Raw genomic sequence first — 24457 nt, 5'->3', positions numbered from 1 at the left:
TCTCATTGTGGGTGGACCCATGCCCATAGATTACTGCTCACAACTAATACTCGGATCTTACTACACAGAACTCTACAGGCAGCTTCACTGATAACCAGATCAATCTAACATTCAATGAGATTAAGACAGGTGATGTTCTTGGATCACAGAGAACTATCACATTATTGCTATAAAAGTTTCTAAACAAGTACACAATTGAGAGTAAGCATTTAATCATGGACTGGTATAATCAGGACTGGTTTTCAGTCCATACTTAACCAAATGCTGATCAAAGTTACGGGTGTACGGTCTTCATTCGTATGTGGAATTTAAGAAACAAAATAGATGAACAAATGGGAAGGGGAAAAAAAGAGAGAGGGAAGCAAACCATACAGACTAGTAAAATTAGAGAACAAACTGAGGGCTGAAGGAGGCAGGTGTGGGGGAACGGGCTAAATGGGTGATGGGCATTAAGGAGGGCACTTATGATGATGAGCACTGGGTGCTATTAAGTGGTAAATCACTAAATTCTACTCCTGGAACCAGTATTAGACTATATATTTACTATATTTAAATAAAATTTTGAAAAGAAAAAAAAGTGATACCAGTTTTAATTCATCTATGCCCACAGAAATTACTAATAAATAATCAATGACTTGCTCCGGTACATTCCTTTTATCAGTTCTGTAAAATGACAGGACAGAATTTTCTGCAATGCTAGAAATGTTCTGTATCTCCTCTAAGTGGTAAACATTAGCCATGTGTGCTATCAAACACTTGAAATGTGGCTAGTGTGACTGAAGAACTGGCTTCTTAATTTTACTTAATTTAAATTAAAATTGTCACATCAGGTTAGTGGCTACCATATTGAGTAGCACGGTGCTGGAATGCTTTATTATTTTCACCTGATCTTTTAATCAGCGTTTAAAATATCACCCATTTCCTTCAATCCTAACATAAATATTTTAATTGTAAACATCACTTTCTTTATGTACATACAGGTATTTACCTATTTGTAATTACATCACATAAACTTACTATTTTCACCTAACATTTCTCCGTATTTCTAAAGCTTCACTGTCCAATACCATGGCCACTAAACCTATGTGAGTATTTAAGCATAATTAATGTCAAATAAAATTTAAATTTCAGTTCCTCAGTTGCCCTAGTCACATTTCAAGTGCTCAGTGGCTACATGTGGCTAATGGATACCGTATTGGACAGTGCAAATTATACAACTTCTCAGCAGCACAGAAAGTTCTATTGGACAGTTGTTCTAGAGTCTTCAAAAATAATTAAAGGTAACATGATACTTTACATTGATGTTCTATAATTAGTCCCTAAAAGCATTTTTCTCTATGATTTATAATTAGTACAATATTTATTTCCTAAATTCCTACTGAGTGAAATAATCTGAACATTGCTGTGATTCTCAGCATATACTCCTGGCATTATTTTCTAAAAGAGTCTGGTATCACTGTTTATGTTGCCAATATTAGATTTCTTTTTAAAAATTTTAGCTCCTTTAATACAAAGTAAAAACTGTGCAAAGTCATTTTAACTTGTGACTTAGTGATAAGCATATGGGTAGATATTTTTCCTTGCATTTGTTATTCATATTTACTTTCATATTCTTAACTTGGCATATTTTTTCTCATTTACATATTAGGATCTTGATGTCTAAATTAGCACATTCTGCAATAATATAAAATTGTTAAAACTATTGTCATTTTCCTTGTAACTTTTGATGTAGAGATTTCCTACAATTTTTTTTTTTTAGATATTCCAGTATATCTTTGCACCTTGGTGAGTTCCACTAATGCATCAAATAAGAAATGTAAAGGTATTTTCTATGCTTTTTAATTCCAATGGCTGTATAAAGTATGGATGAAAACATTTTTTTTTTTTTTGGTCTAATCAGTTTTGCAGCTATACCACTGAAGATTACTATCTAACACTAGTGAGTGAATATCCTTTAAGTGGCTTCTCCAATAGGAAAGAATATTTTATCATACATTCAGTTGTTATATGTAGATGGAACTGATTGTGGATTCCTAATAATGCTCCAGTGATGCATGTTTTACAAAATGAAAGAAAGGCTTAATCTTCAGAATTCCTGTTAAGAAAGCAACTGAATTAATTTAGGAAAGTGTCTAAGTTAGGAGGGCATGGTTATGAACAGTAATGTTTTGCTCAAAGACTAAGAAAAACAATCTGTTGGTTCTGTCACCTACTCAAGAGTTTCTAAACTCACAAGCTGCTAGATGTTTGAAACCAGTTAAAGGGGTTGATTTCACAACTGTATTGATGCTGGCAGAAACCAGGGTGGCATACCAAGCAGAAGCAAGAGACATGAGGTGCATGGATCAGGCCCAGAGATTTGAGTAAGTCACAGATGAAGAGCATTTCTCTTAACTCTCACTGACCAGGAAGCCAGGGTCAAGGAAAGTTTATATTTAAATCTCTAGGGGGCAGAGAGGTCTCTTGTAATACCTGAGTTACCTATCATCCCTGCATCACTCCACTGTTTTAGACTGTTGCTTTAAAAGATTTCTGATACATAGTAGGGGTGTAGGGGTGAGACTTCCCCTCACTGTACAATCACTATAAAATAAATCACTAGGAATCTTGAAAGTCAGAAGCAAACCCAGAAGCCTATAAATTATAGCCAATTTGCCAATATTCTCATGATTCAGAAAGTTTCTCTCCATTTATTTCATCTTAAATGCTTTTAATATGTTAATGATTTCTTTCTAAAGGTCTAACATCTTTCTCAAATTTATTGCTAAGTATTATATTTTGTTTGTTGCAATTCTGAGTTGGGTCTTTTCCCATTATTTTCATTATTACTGATGTAAAGATACAGTGTATTCTATACTTTATTAAATTTTTATCGTTCATAAATGGTTTTAAAGCTGACGGCCATAGATTTTCCTAATCAATCATGTCATCTAAAAATGAAGTATTTTGGTTTTATTTCTTCTTCTTCAGGTTCTGTCCACGGACAGTGTTAAGTAAAAATGAAGTTAATGGTGATTGCTGAATAAACTAATAATAAAAATGATGACTGTTTCACTCTTGAATTTATGACGGTAGAAATATAAAATCATCCCCACCTATGCTGCTATTCTGCTAGGTGATACTGTTTAGTTTGCTGACTTAATAAAGCTTCCTTTTCCTTGAAGTTCAACTAATGATCCATGACTTAACACAAAGCAGTGTATCTGACCAACAGGACCAGCAAAAGGTCCCCAAGTACAATCTGGCCAACACTGAACATGTTGATTATACAGTGTTATCCTAATAATGACAATGTTCATGAAAATCACGTTAAGAAATACTTTTGCTCTATAAACATCCTACAATTACATGGGCACTTAAGTGCTATGTGCTCCTTGTACCCAAAGTTACTCTTCGGTATTAAACTAGGCATTTAAGACCCAGGTTTCTTTCTGGGATGAACTATGTCAGGAAATACAAAAGCCACAGTTTACGAGAGAAATTTCTTCTTTATAGAAGTTCCACTAATAAAGGTGGAAGGGGTAGCAGATTAAAAATTCATTATCTTGCAAACCCTAATGATAGAATTGATTCACAGATCAGCAAGAGATGAAATAATGAGAGGAGAGGTTGATGGAAACCTCTCATTGGAGAGAATGGGCTGTTACCACTGACCAATTTCAGCATCACTAAGAGCGTGACAGACACTACGTGCTCCCTGATGTGATGCAGTGTGAAGAAAAAGTCCCATGTTTGAAGTATTCCTGTCCACCTTCCATCCAGCATCAAAATAAAACCTGAGCCTGAATCTAATGAAGTATTTTGAGCTAACTGCTAATTTGCAGGCAATTTAGAGGTTAGAGAAATAAGTTAACTGGGGAAGCTGACAGAAAAATCAAGAATGGGGATATTATATGGGAAAGCTTACAAAGTTTCTTTAATAAGTCATGGACAGGAAAGGAAGGGGAAGAGAAGGAGAAAAGGAAATGGGTGAGGGAGGTTAAAGGGGAAAGGGAGGCAAACAGGTAGTGGGGAAGAAAAGGCATTTTAATTACAGAGCAGTCCTACCAACCAAAGGCTATCTGGATCTTGTTTGCATTTGGCACCCCAAATGTAATATGGCATTTTGAATCACAAGTGGAGGAAACTGAATAGGGAGATAATATCAGGTGATAAATAATTATTGTTAATTTTGTTTGATATCAGAAACGTATTCTGGTTATGTAAGAAAAATGTCTTTAAAGAAGCACATACTGGAAAATGTAGAAGTAAAAAGAGTTAAGACACAGGATCTATCTTAAAACAGTTAAGGAAAAAAGAGGAAGTAGATGAAGCAAATGTGGCAAAATTTGGTTAATTGTTAAAGTTGGGCCACAGATAGGGGGCATTTATTACACTAGTCTCTCTTCTTTTGTGTATGCTTGAAAATTTTAACAGTAAGTTCTTAAAATCCAGCCCCCCAGAAACATCACCTAGTAAGCTAAATATTTTCTAGTGTAAGTAAGAATAGAACTATTATTTACTACCTTTCCACATACCAAACATTCATGACCTATACAAAGCAAGGAGGCAAAAGACAGGACAGCCTGTCCTGCAACAGATGTGCCCACATTTTAAAAGATTCATTTTAAAATTAATTCTTCCCATTTGCCCGCCTGCAAACTCCCCAGCTGTGTCTTCCAAACCTTCCACCTTTCCTTTGCATCCCAAATTACCTACTTGAGCCCTCTACTTCCTCTCTCAGCCAGAATTCTCCAAAATGTTGCCCATACCTGTTTTAATCATTTTCTAGGTCCTCACCCACCATTAAACCAATGTAGTCAGCCTTTTACTCCCACTTCTACACTGAAACATCAAATGGTCTTCTAACTATAAAATGCAATGAATGCTTTCTATACTTTGCCTTACTTGGCCTACAAACCACTTTAAACACTAGCTGTGCAACCTTGGGAAAGTCACTCAGCCTCTCTGAACCTCAGTTTCCTCATCAGTAAGAGAGACAGAATAGCATATTTCTGATAGAACTTTTGATATATTCAATAAAATGACATATAATGAAAACAAAATCCACCATTAAACACAATAGGCGCTCAGCCAAGATAAGTTCTGACTCACTGAATTTGTTTTCCTGAGTACCTGACAACCAGGAAGGGTTTGCCTTAGCTAATATGAGCACTCTGGTCTCCAAAAAGGGTCATTTCCCAGGCAATTGAGTCACCAAAACTTTTTTTCTTAAAAAAATATATATAGTAGATGGTATTGTAATGGTGTTGCATGGCGACAGAGGGTAGCTACACTTGAGGTGAGCACAGCATAGTATATAAACTTGTTGAATCAGGATGTTGTACACTTGAAACTAATGTAACATTGCATGTCAATTATACTCAAAAGAAACAATTAAAATTAATCTGACTTGTTCATATTGTTACAGATATATAAGTATCTGTACAGAAAAACATGTTTAATTCTAGCCCAACAATACTTTCGGAAACAAAATTCCAGAAAAGTAAAATAACTTGTGCCCCCCAAACAAACAAACAAAAGATTTACATTTTGTAGGAGACACTGAATGAATGCAAGGTAAATTATTTTATTTTGGTATCTTCTTACCTCTTTTGTGTCTCAAAAAACTCAGGCTGCTGCCTTCTTATTTTAATAGTACAGATTAGTTGGGTCTGCATTTTTTAAAAACTGTTCCATTATTCGAATGACCCCTTCTTTAACCAATTGATATTTCCTACTCTGAATGAGACTGACTGGTCTCAGCTAAGTAACAGGATGTAGCGTGTTACAGCCTCACTGTGCTAACTGTGAAAGCATAGTATTTTAATATTTAGTAAATAGGTACTCAGGTATTCAAGTAAGTGACAGATGAAAGTTTAACATCCCCAGGGATATTTGGATTTATATGCTTCTCTTAAAACTTTAGATGAATTTCTACTGGGTAAAATGTGGCAAAAACACATTTCAGCTTGTAAGACTTCTGTACGGCCCTTATGCATGCCACGTTGAACACTTTCATCAGGGAACAGCAGTCATCACTTAATCTCCCTTTACAGAAAGAATTCTACAGCTTAAGATGTGACTGTGACTTGTGGCCTTATTTTCACAGCAATTAGGTTATTAAATTGGCTGGCTCTTGACTTCATTTTTAACAATTGCTTAATGATATATAAGACATTTTTCCACATGACACCACAGTTAAATTCTCCAAAAAAGTTTTTTCTGTTAATTTTATTTTTTAATAAATTTTAGTCTGCTTTCATATGATTGCTTTAATATTTTCTCCAAGTAACTTTTTAATTTTTTTTATTTTATTTATTTTTGAGAGAGACAGAGACAGAGACAGAGACAGAGCACAAGGGGGATGGGCAGAGAGAGAGGGAGACACAGAATCTGAAGCAGGCTCCAGGCTCTGAGCTGTCAGCACAGAGCCTGACGTGGGGCTCCAACTCACGAACAGTGAGATCATGACCTGAACTGAAGTTGGACACTTAACCGACTAAGCCACCCAGAGACTAAGCCACCCAGAGACCCCTCGTCCAAATAACTTTTAAATTTAAATGTTATTCTTGTCCAAAAAATGTTTCCATTCAATGTTATCCTTGTAACATTTTAACATTTAAAATGAAGTAGCTCACAATATAGGTGTTAAGTCTTCTATTAAGTTTAAAATGGCATCAACTTTAATTCTTTGATTTTTTATATGAAAAATTATTCTAATTATGACCACAGTAGCACCTAGTAGTTCAATAAATATACCAAACAACTTCTTATGGTTAGCGTGTGTGTGCATGCGTGTATATATACATATGGCATTTTTTAACCAACATTCACCTGACTCAATACCAGTCAGGACACAGACCTATACAACACTAACGCAGAGCTAAATAATATCGTGGTGCTCCAATTAGCCACTCCCAACCAGTCCTCTCCTCTTTAGCAGGAGGGAATGATGTTTAAGTGAGTCTGTGAGATCATTTAGTAAAGCAAACAAGTTTGTATGTGTACACATAAATTATACTTTATTTCTTTTCCCTTAAAATGCTTTAGTATACTTTTTAATGAATTAGTAAAATTAACCTGAGAACTCATAATGCTATAGAACTAGATATACCTTAATAATGTTGCAAATGTCAGAGCTGTGAATGACCGCTACAGCTATTTAAAACTGTTTTTTTTTTTTTTTTTGTAAAAACGAGTCAAAGATATAAAAACATAATTTGGCATCCATTAAAAAATTTTATTAGAAAAAATTAATCACTTACAAGGAAATCAGTTTGAAATTAAGCAGACTAAAGAAATTTTACATTCCCCTTGTGAAGTTCTGGAACAGTATGTAATTTATGTGAGAATATTTGAGAAATCCTAAAAAGTATACATAAAAATCAATACTGTATTTTCATTTGAAGGAATCATGTAAGATATTATGCAGAACAGAATTTTTTACTCTGTTATATTGGGACATTAAAAAACTTATTGAATTCTTAGCTCTTCATTTCAATTTGGTGCAAAAATTTGGGATGGATATATACAGATGTGTACATACATATATAGGCATACGCACCCACATATATATACATGACATATATTTAGCAAAGAGACTGAGACGCTAAGTGTCCTCATAATTTTAATAGGTTCTTATATCTAAGATATATGTGGCAGAACAGGAAGTAGTTCTCAGATTTTCTGCTTCTTGTCTAAGTATTCTTTTCATAGCCCTAGTCTTCCTAGGGCCTAAACAGAATGATGGCATAATTCTTTGGATACCATAACACTATGGTATCAATTCTCAACTAGCAAGTGGTAGATAGCTAGTAAGTTTTCAACAGACACTTCGTGACTGATCGTATTTAAACTAACTATGGTCATGGGAAACCACACTTGTAGCATTCAAAGAATTTTCTCTCACTTAGCATCTTAACAATGAAAAATATTCCCATATTACAAACAAAAACAACATGGTTATGAAATACATTAGATTTAATTCAAATATTTAATATGAAAACAATTCATTAGAGTACCTGCTTGCACTTATTATAACTGAATCAATCGACAAATATATAAATTCTCCTTTTACCTATGTAGACTTAAGTCACAGAATCATAGATCAAAGAAAAGGTCATATTAAATTTCACCCTGAAGTCATTTTCCAACTAGAATTACTCAGCAAAAATTATTTAACTCTTACATTTTTCTAGGATATCAAACTAAAAGACATAGTGAAAGTTGACATAAAAATATTTTTTTATAAATTTAAAAATATTTTCACAAATTACATATAGGAGTAGTAAGGAATTATATGACCATTTTATGAAAGAAAATTTGTTTTCTAATGTAAGTAAAGTAACAAGTAGTGCTACAAGGATTAAGGTTACAAATGTCACAAATATACTGTAGACCTATTATAGGAAGAAATTCTTTCTTTAGATATCTGCATGGAAAAAATACTTAATATCAACATAGTCATTTCCTCCTCAAACTTACTCTAATCTGGTTTAGACTCATCTCCCATGGGATAAATAAGATCTTTGTTACTTCTTTTCTTAGACAAGCAAGATCAGTTCCATGATGCCTGGGATGGACTGAGTCTTGGATTAAAGGCTGAGACAACCTTGGTCCTGGAGATGGCAATTTATGGAGGCCTTTGAGTGATTGTTGTATTGCTGCTAAAGAGGGCCCAAAACTTGGGTGAGACTCTCACTGACATTTTGTTTAGCAGTAATAAAGGTAATAGTTCTTTGTAGTGTAACACCTATATATTTAAGCCAACATTCTGAAATTACTTCAGTTGGCCCAACGCGGTGAATTAGGCAGGACATTTTGATATGAGGAAATTATTTCATCATTGTTCTTATTGTTGTTAACTGTAACATGTGGAGCCTTTAAGTACTTTCTACGTGCCAGACATTGCTCTAGACACATCAAACGATTAATTTTTCTATAAGGTGTACTCTTATTGTCCTCATTTTACAGATGAGGAAACTGAAGATCAGAGGAGTTATACAAGTTTCCTAAAATTGCAAAGCTTGTAAATGCCAGGGTTAATATTTAAATCCAACCAGTCTGACTCTAGAGTGTAGCATCTTAACCATTACAACTTTGACATTTTTTCATGTAAAACTGCTTTAATAATTTGATTAAATGATCTATAGTATATGACATACATGAGGCGTTATGAGTTTATTCTGCTTATATTCACATTTCTTGGTACTCAAAAACTTGAAGGTCTTTCCATAGTTTGTTTTAAGTAAGCTACATAAAAACCAAGAATATTTCAGTCTCTACCAATTTCTAAGACTGATTTCCAAAGAATTTGTATTCAATTTTTAAGTCAAAATTAATCACTTTATTTCATGAAGCTGATTAAATGATCAGCATACTAGAAATCAATTCTCAAGGTATCTTTAAGAAAGAACTGCTTTGCTTTTATAAAGTCACAAGCCACTAAACTTTGTCATTATTTGTTTAATATCTATCTTCCCTGACAGTATAAACTATAGGGTCCCATCTGTCTTATTCATGACTATATCTCCAAAGCCTAATGCCATGCCTGACATAAAGCAATTTGCCAGTAAGAATTTATAGAATGAATGAATTGGATTGGCTCTTTTACCTCTTGTTTATTTAGTAAAGCTCTCACCATAAATAGTAGCTTAATATTGCTATTGACATCTATTTCACATATTTTATATACTTATATGACTATATTAATTTTTAAGATGTGCCACAAATTTCCTCCAAATAATACTTATAATTGTTATCAGCAAGAATTCCTTCTTTACAAACTTCTGTCATAGACTCTTAAAAGAATGAATTCTAGAAGGCACTCCATTTTATTTTCCACATTTAAAAGGTTCTTCCTTATATAATGAATTGAAAAATGTTCTTTTCCTTCTCACAACTATGAACAATAACTTTTATTAAAATTTTCCTTTCTCAAACTTTCAATTCAATACCATTGTTAACCACCATTTCTTCTGACAGTAGTAGCTCCAAAATTCTAAACAGAAGCCATCATATTACGACATACGCGCCCAAGCAGATACTGCATTGTTTGTTAATAGAATTAAAAACTGATTAACTACTGGTAGACCTTTGTTTGCTCAGAAACAAGGGCTATTTTTTTACTGATTTCAGTAAAATAAATGTAATGTATCATCTTCATTCTGTGATGTATACCTATCTATGTTTTTAAAATATCTTTGTATGGCTAAATGCTCATCCAGCTGACATCATAGACCAATCAAAGCTAACTGCATAGAAGCAAAAAGAGCTGTCAAAAAAATGTAATGTCATGAGCGCTGTAAGGCATGTTATCCAGAAAGGTACAATTCCCTCAAGACACTCCTGGGAGGTATGGAAAGGACTTCTTTCTTCTAGCATTGTTAAGTGGAATTGCCTAAGTATTTGAGCTAGGAACTTCAAATCAGAATACTAAGGTTGGCGACCTTCTTTTGAATACATCCAGGAAAAAATAAATTTAGACATCACTGCAGAGATGAAATTCAACATAATAATTTTTAAGTAAAAAGTTAACAATGGACTTAATTTTGATTCTGCTATTTGAGAAAGATGTTCATTGAATACTTTAAATAGCTTACACATTTTAGTAGTAAATGAGGCAAAGATCATTTCTATTGTAAAACTAAGCTTTTTGAATTTTCATTGCATACTAGATTGCATTCAATTTGTTTATACTATCAGATGAATAAAGAAAAGCTTGTCTTCAATGAGAGTTTTTAAAAATGTTGACAGGTGGGCGCCTGAGTGGTTCAGCTGGTTAAGTGCATGATTCTTGATTTCAGCTTAGGTCATGATCTGAAGGTTCTTCGTTAGATGGAGCCTGATGTGGGGCTCCCTGCTCAACAGCATGGAGCTTACTTGGGATTCTCTCACCTCTCTCTCTGTCCCTCCCCTCCCCCTGCTCATGCATGCTCTCTCTCTCTCAAAATAAACATTTAAAAAACTAAAAATATTGAGAGATCTAACATATAAAAAAACTAACTTCATAATTCTTCAAACATCACTTGTGTCTTTGCCTTAGATGAGATTCTATGTCCCATAGAAAAAGTGTAAACATTTACTAGGCATCCAAATACTCTTCCTTTTTATTTGCAAAAATTTAATGAATATATGTGTTAGAATAAATTTATAAAAGAAACATAAATTTTACATTCTTTTCTTTCAAAAAGGGATAAAAAATGATTAAGGAAATCATATTGTCATTAAGAAATGTCTACATGTAACAACTCAATGATGTAAATGAGTGATAAATAAATCCCTGTACTAGGTTGATAACAGAATGGAACAGTTGCTAAGAGTGGAGAGTAGTTATTTTATGGTTGACATCCTTTAATTAACTTAAACTCAGCTGAAGAAATTAGGGTCCTCATTCACTTTATTCAATCCTGAAATAACACATCCCCTAAGAATTCTCTCCTCTAACTGAAATTCTCACATAAGAATGCTACGTTGACTAAATTCTTGATGTTATTTTCTTGTAAATTCTTTGGAAATCTAAGAAAATAAACTAGCAGCATAAAAAATGTATTTCTCCAAAAAGTCTTTCTGCACACTTGCTTAGAAGATACCCATTTAAATAGAATTAGAAACTTTAAAAGTTAAAACAAGTTATCAATTCACTTTAAAAAGTAAATGTATGGGTTCTGTGCTTTACACACCCACCATATTGCTTCTACTCTCATAGCGACTTTTGCCCTTTCATAGTACTGGTTCCAGTTGCAATTTCATATTTGTCTGCATAATTTTTCTACACTGTAATTACTATCTACATGGAAGTTCAAGAGCAGTTAGAAAGAATCTCTGTTTTTAACTGTGACATTTTATCCCTGGCACCTAGGTGAATGGATGGCACATAACAGACAATCTCTAAAAACTGGAATTACTAGGTAGATGGGTTGAAGGACAGATGTTGCCATCTTAGTTCACTGTCAACATCTGAACGCTTACATAATGACAGATGCTGTGCTAGGTGCTTGCCACATGTGCTATTCCTGTATGTTTATTATTAAGCTCTAGGAAATAGTTAAAAACATGGTCACATTCAGTTACCATCATTTTGACACCTCTAATTGAGCAAGACAAATTACTCAAACTATGTCAATCTCAAAAATTGTAAGTGTGACAATAAAAATCACAATATATTATTAATATCTGAGCTTCAACACCCAATTTCCAGTTATCTGTGTCCATGAGAATACTGAAATAAGCTCTGACAAACAGAAATGTTTTTATTTTAACCTCTATAAGCCACTACTTTCACTCCTGTCCAAAGTTAACATGACTAATCACAAATCTGAGAGGACACAGATGTCCAAATCAAGGGATATCTAGGAAACAAATACAAAGAGAATAAAAAGATTACATTTAAAGTCACTTGAAGCATACTAAAATATAGCCAAACTTAAATTATATTCTCAATGCAAATGTGTATAAGGCAGGGGAGAGATGTCAGAATTTTGTCACCAAAATTTGATAGTGTGCTGTATTATGAACAGATACTCCACTTCATTTAAACATCTATCCTGATAATTTAGTATTTTCCACAGAGATGTTGTAGCAATGATACAGTTTTAAAAACCTAATGCTAAACTAAGTGGATTTCATTATATGATATACCTTCTTTCTCCCCACCCATCATTTTATAATGGACATAAAAAACAAAACAGAGATCAATATACTATTTTATTGCAAAACTTATGACATTTACTTTAGTAGAAGCATATATGAAACTAACAAATTCAGTTTTGTATAAATTTTTTAAAATTAAACTTCATACAAGCAGTATTTATAATATGCTATTTTTTTTAAAGAGAACTAGTTCTCTACAAAAAAACTCTGAATGTGTTAAACAATTATGAATTATATAACTTATTTTTTACACTTTTAATTAGTCTTCTTATCAACATTAAGCATATAAAATCTCTATAAAACCATTCTTTGCATGTATTTTGTTACAAATGTAAGTCACAGACATACAAATTCAAACATTTCACATTATGTCCTAGATTTTTAAATTTCTAAAATTTTAATTCAAATAATAAATGGTATGCTTTACACACACACACACACACACACACAGACACATTATAATTTAAATGAAAACTCTTACCATTGATTTTCTTTTGATAGTTAATCACGCCATTAGTTTTTCTTGATAGGGCCTTCCTATTCAAGCAGACAGTAGCCAAATCACAAAATGACATTTGGATGTTCACGTCTTCTGATGGGAGTTTTCGGCCAATTGCCAGTTGAGAATTTAAACTGAAACTAAATTACCCAAACTTCGTTAAGTTGTTTCCACACCCACCAACTGATAATGAGCAATGACTCTAAACTGGAAAATAAAGTGAGTGACTTTGATTTATCCTTTTAAGCAGTCATTATGTTTAAGAAGAAATGCTAGGACAAAAGAAAAAAAAAAAAAAAACCTCTAAAATTCTAGTATCATCCGAGAACAGTTTTAAGTAAACTTCTAATTTCTTCTAACAAAGTTCCCTCAATTATTTTATTACCCAAATTAACACACAATAAAGATGGCATTTATTCAACGATATATCTATAAACTATACTGTTGTAAACTTGAACCCTGTCAAACACTGACTCCAAATATTAACTGTAATATTTGGAAACATTTTGATAGTATCATCTATATTCATAAAGTATTTACTAAATCATCAACTACTTGTAGTACCATAAGAAGTTAAAGGTTACACTGAAAAGACATGCTCTGCCTGCAAATATTGTTTATATTGAGAAGACAAAAATGTATGGATACTAACTTTTAATTATAGTTCAAAAACAACTCAGCCCTTTTTCTGCACCAAATTTAGGCTCTTTTCGTCTTAATTATTACAGCTAATCTTTGTAAAGGTTGTCAACAATATATGATTTTCAACCATGAAGCTTTATGGTTGTTGAGCTTCACAGTCTGTTTTGATGCTTCTCAAATATTAGGCATATTAAACTGTTCCTATATGTGATTAAGGTATAGTACAGAGCTCCAATAATTTCTGCCTAGTTACAGAACCTGACCCATTTCAATAATTTTTTTTATCCTTGACCATTTAAGTGTTTGGAAAATATACAACAGAATAAAGCTAAAAGGAAAACATGAAAGGAATGGAAAAACATGTCCTGAGGTATTGCATTTACCACTGATTAAAAGTTATTTCTGAAGGTCAAGTATAATAGTCTAAAATTAAGTACACATAATTAGACTGTTATGTAATACTCAGATTAGAATGCTAACCATAACATGTAACCCCAATTCTCACATATTCTATGTGCCTACTCTCTCTCATACACATACACGAGCACATGTGTACACACACATGTACATCTATCCAACCTACACCCTGACAGGCTTTCTGCTATCAATATCCTGATACTAAAGTATTATGTAAGAGAGAATATAAGGTGAATAATCAATTTATGATAAAATCAAGAGAAAGTAACTTTGGCACAAAGTCCAGAGCTTAACAAAATTGCCATGTCTTTGAGTTAATCACACTGACCCCCAATTTGATATCCTAGAAAAGGCTTATTCCATTTTATTCAATAATTTTAATCCAAAATCCTCAATAGTAATAACATTTGCAAACTATTCAGTGACTAACAGAATTCTTTCCTGGGTACTATGAGATACAGAGAAAAGATGAAATTCCTTTCTCAGCAAGTTTATAATCCAAAACATAACATGGGGGTGGAGGAAGGAGAAAAACAGCTCAGAAAGACATATAAGTGGTGAGATTTTCAAGAAAAAAACAAATACACTGGGGCAGCTTAAATTGTTTGAATGAGTTTGTCATATGTGAGGCTGATCTGAGAAGACTTTATAGCAAGAACATTTTTAAAGCAGAAAATACACAACCATTTTATTCTTATTTAGCCTAATGAAACCCACAAAGCAAAAATTAATGACAGAATACAGCTACAGAAGTAGTCCTGTCCTTACTCTGGAATAAGACCAAAGATACATTCTTTAGTCAAATGAAATTACAGAACATTGGAGATATATGTATATATATATATATATATATATATATATATATATATATACACACATATATATATTAATGGGTCTTCAGTAGAAGAGAAATAATTTTAAATTTGCTTATGTCACTCACTCTAGTAATGCTAATCATCATGGCAGTAACTTAATTTTTAATACAAGACACATAATCCTGAAGAGTACCATGAGATTAATAAAATCATGAATCAAAAAAAGCACGGAATGATTTGCTTGGTGTGAATAACATTATCGATAATGAACCTGACACAACAAAACCAGTTTCACATTCCAGCAATAATGAACAGCAAGGGACCTGCCAATGTGTTCGTATCTATCTATCTATCTATCTATCTATCTATCTATCTATCTATCATAGATAAAGTACGTCCTACTAATCTGTAAGAGTTTTAGATTTTAACATTATCCCTAATTTTATAAATGAGGAAACAGTTCCAGTAATATGACATTATTTGTGCTAAGTGACACAGCTAGTCAATAGCAAAATCAAGACCCCTAAAGAACAAATGGTTTTATTACTATATTCAAGGAAAGAAACTGTTGTATCTTGAAAAAGATGTAATTTTCTTAGAAAGATTTCAACTTTTTAACCTCCAAACGACATCTCAAACACTCATATAATCAGCCCCAGAAAATGCAAAGAACCAGTGCATAAAGTTAGGGAAATAAAGCTGTATGATTAAACTGAACTTTCTTTATACGCTTTATAGCATACGTTCAGTCTTACGCCAAACTCTTAGAGACTAAGAACGTGGGTTTGAGGAATATATAAAATTGTATCAAATCTTTTCATAAAAAAAATACAATTTCCTAGAATTTGCAATGATATTACTTCTATTTTTCTTTCACTTCCTGGCACCCTCTTTTACCCGTTTTTCATAAATTGTCTAGCAATTTAAGCATGCTACATGGATAGCATTAGAAATAAGTCTTATCTTGACTGTTTCAGGTGATATAACTAATGCCAACTATATATAAATGGTCAGAAAGAGAGGTTCAGAATATTTGTAAATGGGAAATATAAAAAGAAATAGTCAAAATACTGCTGAGATTTATTTAGTTGTAAGGATAAAAGCTGGCCACTAACTCAACTGAGATTTCACTGTCTATTCAGTCATAACTCATAAGATGCTTCTAGTGAAACACAACATCTTTTTAGTTCAGTTGGTCTCAAAAGTTAGAGTACTCCTTAGGCAAAACCTAAATTCTTTCATCACTCACCACTCCTTAGGCAACACCTAAATTTTTTCATCACTCACCAAAACTCTTTTGAACAGGCAATGATGCTAAACAAATTAATTCCAACTTACCACTACCACAACAATCACATGTCTGTATTTATGAACAAATCTCAATAAAGCTCATTTATTTCCTTTGGAAGTAAGAATCCTTGCTTTCTTAGACTTAACTCACCTTTAAATTTCATACATCATTCTTAAACATAAAAAAATTTTAAATCACATCTTTGATTCTCATTCAAACCCTGCCTCCAGCCCACTCACCATTCCCTTCCCAGTATTTCCGGGAAGTTTTTAATAGGCAATTTTGTAGTATTTCATCACATTACATCTATGGAACTTCTCAATCAAGGTGTTCATATTATTGTGAGACAGCTCCTTAAAGGCAGAGGCTATGGCTTTTTGTTTCTTCCCTCTGATACCATCAAAACTCAATGGCACTAGATGTGTATTTAGAGTACTTACTAAGCAAATGATATCCTTACAAGCTGATCTGTAAATGGATTAATTAAAAGCTATGGACAATTATAAAATTTTGTAACAATAAATATGTGATTTACTAGAGCACCCATGTAGTATTGTTTCAGGTTACTGGAACTTGCTGCAATAGGGTAAATACAAAATGGTCTTGAGAACTCTGTGAGATTTTTAACTCGTCTACATGATTTCTAGAATAACACCTACCTCTGCATTAAAGAAACAGCACTCACTAGTAGTGTATCAACTCTTGAGAGATATCAACAAAATATTTCAACATGATTCGTCCTATTGGCTGAAAAAAATGTCTCCTACATTTTATTAAAAAAATATTTTTCTTGCTTCTGAATTTGTATTTCAGTCTTCAAAAATATTCCACCTTATTTTATTCATATGATCAACCAAATTAATCAACAAAATCTTGTCCTATATCATTTATTTCTGATTAAAGAGATATTACAAGCTACTGTATTTTAGGGATATTGACTCATTAATCATTATAGTATCATACTGAATGAAGTAGGCAAATGCCATTTCCAAAGTAAGTGGGACATTAATTTTAAAACATACAGGGAACTAGCATTTGTTCAGACATCTCCTACACTAGATTTAAGATTCATTATTTTTAATCCTCACAACCCTCAGATATAAGTATAACATGCCTATTGCCTATTTTCCACCTGTGAACCTAAGATTCTGGTGCTATTAAATGATCCAGTTGTAAACATCTTCAGTGTCTGTCTAGCTTCAAAATCCAAGCCCATCTCTCTTACAGTAACTACCTGAAACACATGCCAAGTACTATGCTTTTTGGGAAAAAAAAAGGGGGGGGGGTGTTGGGCACAAAGGGGCAGGTTCATGAGACAGAGAGAAAGGCATCAAATGAAATAAAAAACATCATAAAATCCAAGTACTTCCCTCACTGAAGTGCTCTTCAAGCCCATTAAGAACCTTCTTTCTCTTACTTTATTCACAAATACCCTTCTCTGCATGCTAGTAGCCATATGAATTAATATCAAGCTTTGAAAAATAGAAACACCATTTAACAATACACAAAAGAACAATAGCTATGGAGAACTGTTTGCTGTTAAGGACAAATGGCCCTTTGACATACCTCAGTAGCCCCTGGAGACACTGTATTAACAAATATTCATCAACAACTCAGAATCATTAAAACATAAAGTCTTTCCAAGACACTTTACAATAAGAATGGCTGAGATGAAAGATTTTAGCAAGCAAAGAAGGGAAGCATCTGTTATCTGGAAATGTACTAATTGAATATCCAGTGATGATAAACTATTTTATCTAGAAACCTTCAAGAAGTATACATGCTATCATTTTGTATTTTCAAAACAGGATACAGTAGTGTGAAATCAAGCATTATAAATTTGGAGGAAAAAACAGTATTAAAAACTCCAAAAAGTATGAAGTTCTTAATTACCAGAAAACTACGGGCCCTGTATTAACACAAACTGCCATAAACTATGCTCCTTTCAAAATAGACTTTTACAGCCTCACTACTTCAAAAATGCAGGTGAAATATTTGTTGTTCCAATATACTTTTCCTCTCTCTTCCCTTCTCTCTGTACCATTACACTGAAGACTTCTCATTTTAACTTGAAGAAAAATGTTACCCCATGTAGTACGGCAAGTGGAACAAATTCACATTTAAAATTATCATAGGGTCTTTAGGAGTTCTGATACTCTCAATACCAGACGGTGTACAGGCTGACTCTTTAAGAAATGTTATAGCTCCTGTAACAAAACCCAGTTTCTCTAGCATCTTAAGCAAGGTTTCACACAGTAATTATCACTGCAGTACATAATTTAGCACGTGTGACCCTTTGTACAGGAACAATTCTGAAACATAGCAGCCAAAAGCATAGTTATTTATGTGCTCTGTTACCCTGATTTAGGGGGAAAAAAGACAAAAGAGGATCAGTTCCATACAAAGAACACAGTACTCCGCAAAAACAAGTAAAGTTTAGTTGAAAGGGAAACGGAGGAACTAAGCTGGCAACTGAGAAGCATAAACCATTTTGGCCTAGATTTGTTTGTAATGACAGTGTGACCCAGATACTCAATATTTGGCTAATATCTAAAAATCTGAAAACTGAAAGAAATGGTTTAAGTTGATTAAATATTTTAGTCCAAATGATGGGTGCTTAAAAATATACAATTAGCATTTTCTATACAGAGATTTTTAAAACTGTAAGTATTTTTGCTTTGTAAGTAATCCCATGAGTTATATTTCACCTTTATAACCATATAATAAGGATGAAACTATTACCGAGATCATGGTACAAAAATCTTCTGAAGAGCAGAAGAATATACACTTTTCAAAGTAAAGCTAATTCAAGAAACTATTTATATAAACTTAAGTTTGTTCCATTCATGGCCCACACAGTTCATTCTACAGAGTTGTCTATTAAGTGTCGAGAAAATTTTTGGAAAAAAATTCCTCAGTAGCTATCAAAGTGCTGCTAACGAGGGTGCTGGAACAGGAGACAGAGAACAGACCCACCAGACACCACCTCATACTTCCTGGGAGTGACAGGGAAAGCTGCTGGTGCTTCCTGTAAGCAAAGAGTTCAGACAGCACATGCTCCTTAATGCACCTGTAGTGACAGTACTGAGTGTTTATCCAGTGCTTCCTTCCTAATGATCCACGATTTGATTCAGTATCCAAGTCTCCCCCAGTAGACCCGTGGACCTCAGGGGAAGCGGACAGACCCTGAGCCTCCAGTCTAGCCCACAATTAGTCTAATCCATTATTGTGGTAAGTCCCTTCTCCCTTGCCAATGATTAGTTTAGGTGTTTTAGTATTAGACAAATTTAGGTCAATGAGAAGCAAGCAGGGGTGAAGGTAAAGGGTAACTGCTTAAGAGAAAGAAAAAAAGCTATAATGTCTTTGAAAGTGAAGTTATCTTCTTTGGATCTGAAAGAAACATATAATCCTGATTGCAACTGGTAGCCATTCTGTAACTACAACACTGGGATAAACCAATACTGTGTAGAAAAAGTAGAACAGAAAGCCAAACTGAATCCTTGAAGAAATCGCTGAGCCACTCACTGACCTAACAATGTATGTCTGCTGCAATAACTCACTTCTGGTGCTTTCTTATGAGTTAATTAATATCCTTTTAAGTCAAAAATCAGATGAATCTGGAAATGAATTAGCTTTTAGAAACCGATAGGTGCCAAGTTCTCAATACTTTCAGAAAATTATAAAACCTATTTTTACCTATTCCTGGCTTTTAAAGAATAATGTTATATATTACTTTTCTGTATTAATTGCCTACAATAATTGTATATTATATATGTTATTGGAAGGCAGTATTCAAAATATCAGAGTGTAAAGAACAATTGAGCCTCTTCTTGATCATTAATACAAAAGTCAAATTATGCTTTTAATACAGTACTGCAACGAGTCCCTGATCTACTCAGATTGCTATAGTGTGATTTCTCTGATATCACAGGTCTCTTGTTTTTGCTGTACTTTACTCCTGACTGTTTAAGAGAGAACCATTAGACTTTCATCTACATTTGATTGGTTCCCTGTACCCTATACACTCCCATCCCACTCTGAGTTCCCAGTCATGCATATTCAGAGCATTGAATTTGCTAGAAATATGCTCTGAAACTTATAAAATTATTTTGGGGACAGTGAATTTTTCTTTGAACTTAGTTTAAACTAAAAATACCATCTAGATAATTAGTTTTGTACTTCTTATAAATAATATCCATTTCCTCTTTTCTTCTTTTTCTTTCCTTCCTAATTTTGACGTTTCCTTTGCCTAGAAATAATTTTGATCTTTTACCTACATATAGAAGACCTCTATAAAGCAGAAGGTATAAAACAGAGATGTTTGGGCCAAATATATTTCACAGGCATATTTTGCACAGTAGTCACAGAGTATTTTTAAAACAGCTGAATTAGTTACCAACTAATTCACATAAAGATGTGTATTTTAGGATCCTTTTGAAAAACTAAAAAACTTGGCAACAATCAGCATTAATTCTTACATGGCCACAATCAAGTGAAAATAGAATACTGGCTGCCCCTCTCCCCACTAAGATAAGCATAAACTTTCTACAAGTCCAGTCTCCATATATGTCCCTAAATGGCCTAATTCTTCACAGTCAGAAGTCCTTATTATTTGACTTGCTGCTCCTAATACAGCAGATAATAACACCCCTAAGTACACAAAAGATACTGTTGGCCAAGAAAATAAAGCAGTTCATAAGGTATTCAGGGAAGCAGGCTTCCAAAATTTTCTCCTCTTGAGTCTTCTAATTTAACTAGGAGCCCGTTTCTGGAACCAATGATCCAGCAATAACTTATAAAGAAAAAAGTGTTTCTTAATAGAATGTTCCTTGAAACAAAATGGTTTAAATTTCTAAGTTTCAACCAATCAATCAAGAATAGGAGAATCCTAAATATTCAGTCAACTTTCAAGTCTGATACTGACTAAAGAGTGGTATGAACAAGGTAACATGCACTATATGTGTACATAAAATTACTTATATGCTTTACCATATAAATTAAGATGACAAATTCTCTTTTGAAACTAAATTCTCCCTACGCTATTTAATGGAATCAAGCAATAGGAATTAGCTCAATTCACAAATTACTTAAGGAATAATGCTTTCTAAATTATATAATATAGTCACTTCCTAACATTCAAGCACAAGTTATTGAAGGGATTTTGGAGAGTATTTTGCACACATCCTATGCATGGAATAACAATAATACTGGGTTTGTATTTCTGTCAAATCCCTAGGCTTTGTCTACCTCAAAAATTTCAAGTCTATCACCTTCTCTCCAACTCAACTGCTGTATCCATCATCTCCAACCTCATGTACACAAACAGCTTGTAACAATAGGCTTCTATATTCACTGCAGTCAGATTCATGTTTTTCAAATGAAAATTTAATCACGTTACACCTCTACTTAAAACCTTTCCAAGGCTTCCCAATATCCTTTAGGATACAGGCTAAGATCATATCATCTGTTTCCTACATTCCTCTCCATCTTTATTTCTCCTTCTTCTCAATGCTCAGATAATACTGGAATCCTTTCCATTCTTTTGCTTTTGGAGACACTATTTCTGCTACCTGCAATGCTCTCTGACTCATGCTGGTTCTTCCCAACTAAGCCTAAAAGTTACTTCTCTTGTCCTTGCCTGATTTTCCCATTAATACTACCTCACCATGCCAGGCAGTTAGGTTTGCCTATTACATACTCTAGTATCACCCTGTAAATTCTCTCTTACTGTTCATCTTAGTTGTAATTATTTAATTTCAGTTTTTTCCAAAGTTTTTGGTTTCATGAGAACACAGACCTTAATTATTTTATTTAATGTCTTGCAATATAATTTAATGTAATTCCAGGCATACAATACTAGCATTTAATAAATATTTGTTGAATAATGGATCTCTTAAAATTGAAGTTAATCCATAACTAAATTATTGTTGAGAAGGCAGCACAGTACAGTAGATAATACACTTATCTGGAGGTCTTGAAGACCTGGTTATTAGTCCCATATCTCCTACTTACTGTGTGACTTTAGGTCTCAAACACTTGGATTCTATACCTTAATAACACTATCGAACACCTGATCTGTCTTCCTTATGTAGTTGTTGGGAGGGGGAGAAAATGAAATAGTCTAGTACACTTTTTCACCTTAATATTTTTCAAATCAAGAGGAGTCTTAGAGTAAATATCAGAAAAACCTGCCAGTCATTACACGTTATAATACCTTGTCACTGCCTACCCAAGTGCGAACTTAGACATGACCAAGAATATACCTTTTGTCACCTCTGTTATCTGCAGATAGAACCACATACAGTGGAGTTTTAACCTAACATCAAGATCTTCTGGATGACCTTCAAGAGAAATTACTTAACTTCTAATAATACGTAATATAATTAGTAAAAAAAAAAGGCTACAAGTTTAATTAAATAGGAAATGGAAACCAAGCCATAAATTTAAGTATGCTATCAATTCTAAAGGTGTTAGAGGTCAAGAGTAGCATGTGGCTGCAATGCTTGTGGCTAAAAGTAATTCAGAATAATCCTCAGATAGAATGTTCCTTCCTCCCACAAGAAAAGTGTCTCATTTTTTTCCAAAAAGAGAGGAAAATGTTATTAAATCAAAGGATGTCTCTTACAATTGCTGATTTATTTGAATATAGTAATATGCATGAATACATTCTGCAAATTATGTGCCATACAAACAGGTGCCCATTGTGTGCTGTGTACAAAAAACTAATGCTTTACATAAAACTTAATAAAAGCTTCTCCCAAAAATTACCTATAAAATCTATGCATAACAATAAGATGAAACAAGATTCTAATGTCATTAATTTTTTAGAGGAAATGAAATATTCCCCTTTTAGTCGACAGACTTGCCAAAACAGTCTCCACTTCTTTCACTCTGTTCTCACTTTTATCATGTCCCACATAGTCCGGAACACTGTCATATGTCTAATTATTTAAAATATTCCCCTGGGAACCCTGTTCTAATATGTAATCATTACTACTGTCCAAAAATTCTTATGTCTTTCTCCATTCTTTCAATTATCTGTTATATTTAATGTGATATTTTATTTGTGTCTTTGCAGATATTGTTTAAAGCCAAATCAAGGTCCTCTTCAACGTGATCTTCAAGCGTGAAATAGGACACGGGCTTTCACTTATTTTATACAAGTAGTACCGGTTTTCTAGGACTTGCTTACCTGGTGACCAAAACCATGTACTGACAATATGACAGGTTGGTGGTACTGGTGACTACTGAGACTAAAACAAACTATACGTGACTCAAACAGAATCAAATTTCTGCCTATCAGTACCATGCTCCTTAAGCAAAGGAAGTAGCGTAACTCTACGCCCTCCTTATAAAGGACCACTGGAAAATTATATATCTCTTCAGACTTCTTTCTCTGATTCAGTTTGTTAATCCCTATGGCAAAGGACTTATATATTAGATTCCGGAAGATGACCCAGAAAGACCACTTAGGAAAAGTCACAAGACTTCCCTGCATAATATAAGGTAGAATAGAATGTAGAGCTATGGCAAATAAGAACAACAAACTTCTTTAAACATTTCTATCAATCAGCAGTTTATTACATTGTAAACAGCCCATATAGAACAGTTTTAAAGAATTTTGCATGAAACAGATGCTTAGATTAGAAGACCTATAAATTATGTGTCTGTTATAAACTTTACTCAAAGTGGAACCATCAATATACCTTGATAAGGCTGATAAGACTTTAGAGAAATTATGACTCATCACTAAAATTATACTTTAAGTACTATCATCACAAATATATACATTATTTAAACATGAAGGTCATGGGGAAAGGTGTGGTAAGAGTAACTGAATTTCCAGCGCTATGCTGTGTACTTCCAAATCATCTCATTTAACTGGTAAATTTTCCTGTGATGTTAACATTACTATGTGAGTTGAGAAAACAGTAAGTAATAGCCATTAAGTGACTCTATTGTAAAGTCAGCATACAAATCCTCATGTGCTTGAATATACCAGTTTGTGAAACGTGGTAATGGCCAACAGCTAAATTCAGAAAAAAATTCAATACAGTTGGAGTTTACAAAGTTGGCTACAACAGTATGTCCCATCCCATTTTCTCTTTTATAGTGTGATTTCCTGTGCCAAGAAATAAAACCAATTTGCCCTCCTCTTGA

At 33.4% G+C, this 24457-nt stretch overlaps 1 protein-coding gene and 1 long non-coding RNA gene across 9 annotated transcripts in view; one reads left to right on the top strand and one right to left on the bottom strand.

The window, feature by feature from the left end:
* Nucleotides 1–24457, bottom strand: part of ZEB1 (zinc finger E-box binding homeobox 1) — a 200340-nt gene that overhangs the window by 141993 nt on the left and 33890 nt on the right. The window contains exon 2 of one of the 7 annotated variants that reach the window (XM_045462978.1): nt 13115–13272. The exons of the other annotated variants lie outside the window; for them this stretch is intronic. The gene's annotated coding sequence lies outside the window, so the exon portion shown is untranslated. The remainder of the gene's footprint in view (nt 1–13114; nt 13273–24457) is intronic. 7 annotated transcript variants of the gene reach the window in all.
* On the top strand, nt 1167–24457 carry LOC123590122. Of its 2 annotated transcripts, XR_006708618.1 has the most exons (4): nt 1167–1280; nt 8530–8670; nt 23376–23524; nt 24411–24457. It is a non-coding gene; the product is annotated as an uncharacterized LOC123590122 (long non-coding RNA). The 2 variants fall into 2 exon arrangements; XR_006708617.1 differs by lacking the exon at nt 24411–24457 and having other exon boundaries at nt 23376–23688.

This window comes from Leopardus geoffroyi, chromosome B4, assembly GCF_018350155.1.
Source record: "Leopardus geoffroyi isolate Oge1 chromosome B4, O.geoffroyi_Oge1_pat1.0, whole genome shotgun sequence".
NCBI lineage: Eukaryota > Metazoa > Chordata > Mammalia > Carnivora > Felidae > Leopardus > Leopardus geoffroyi.
Note: the sequence above shows the minus strand (reverse complement) of the source record. Positions and strands in the feature narration are given on the sequence as shown.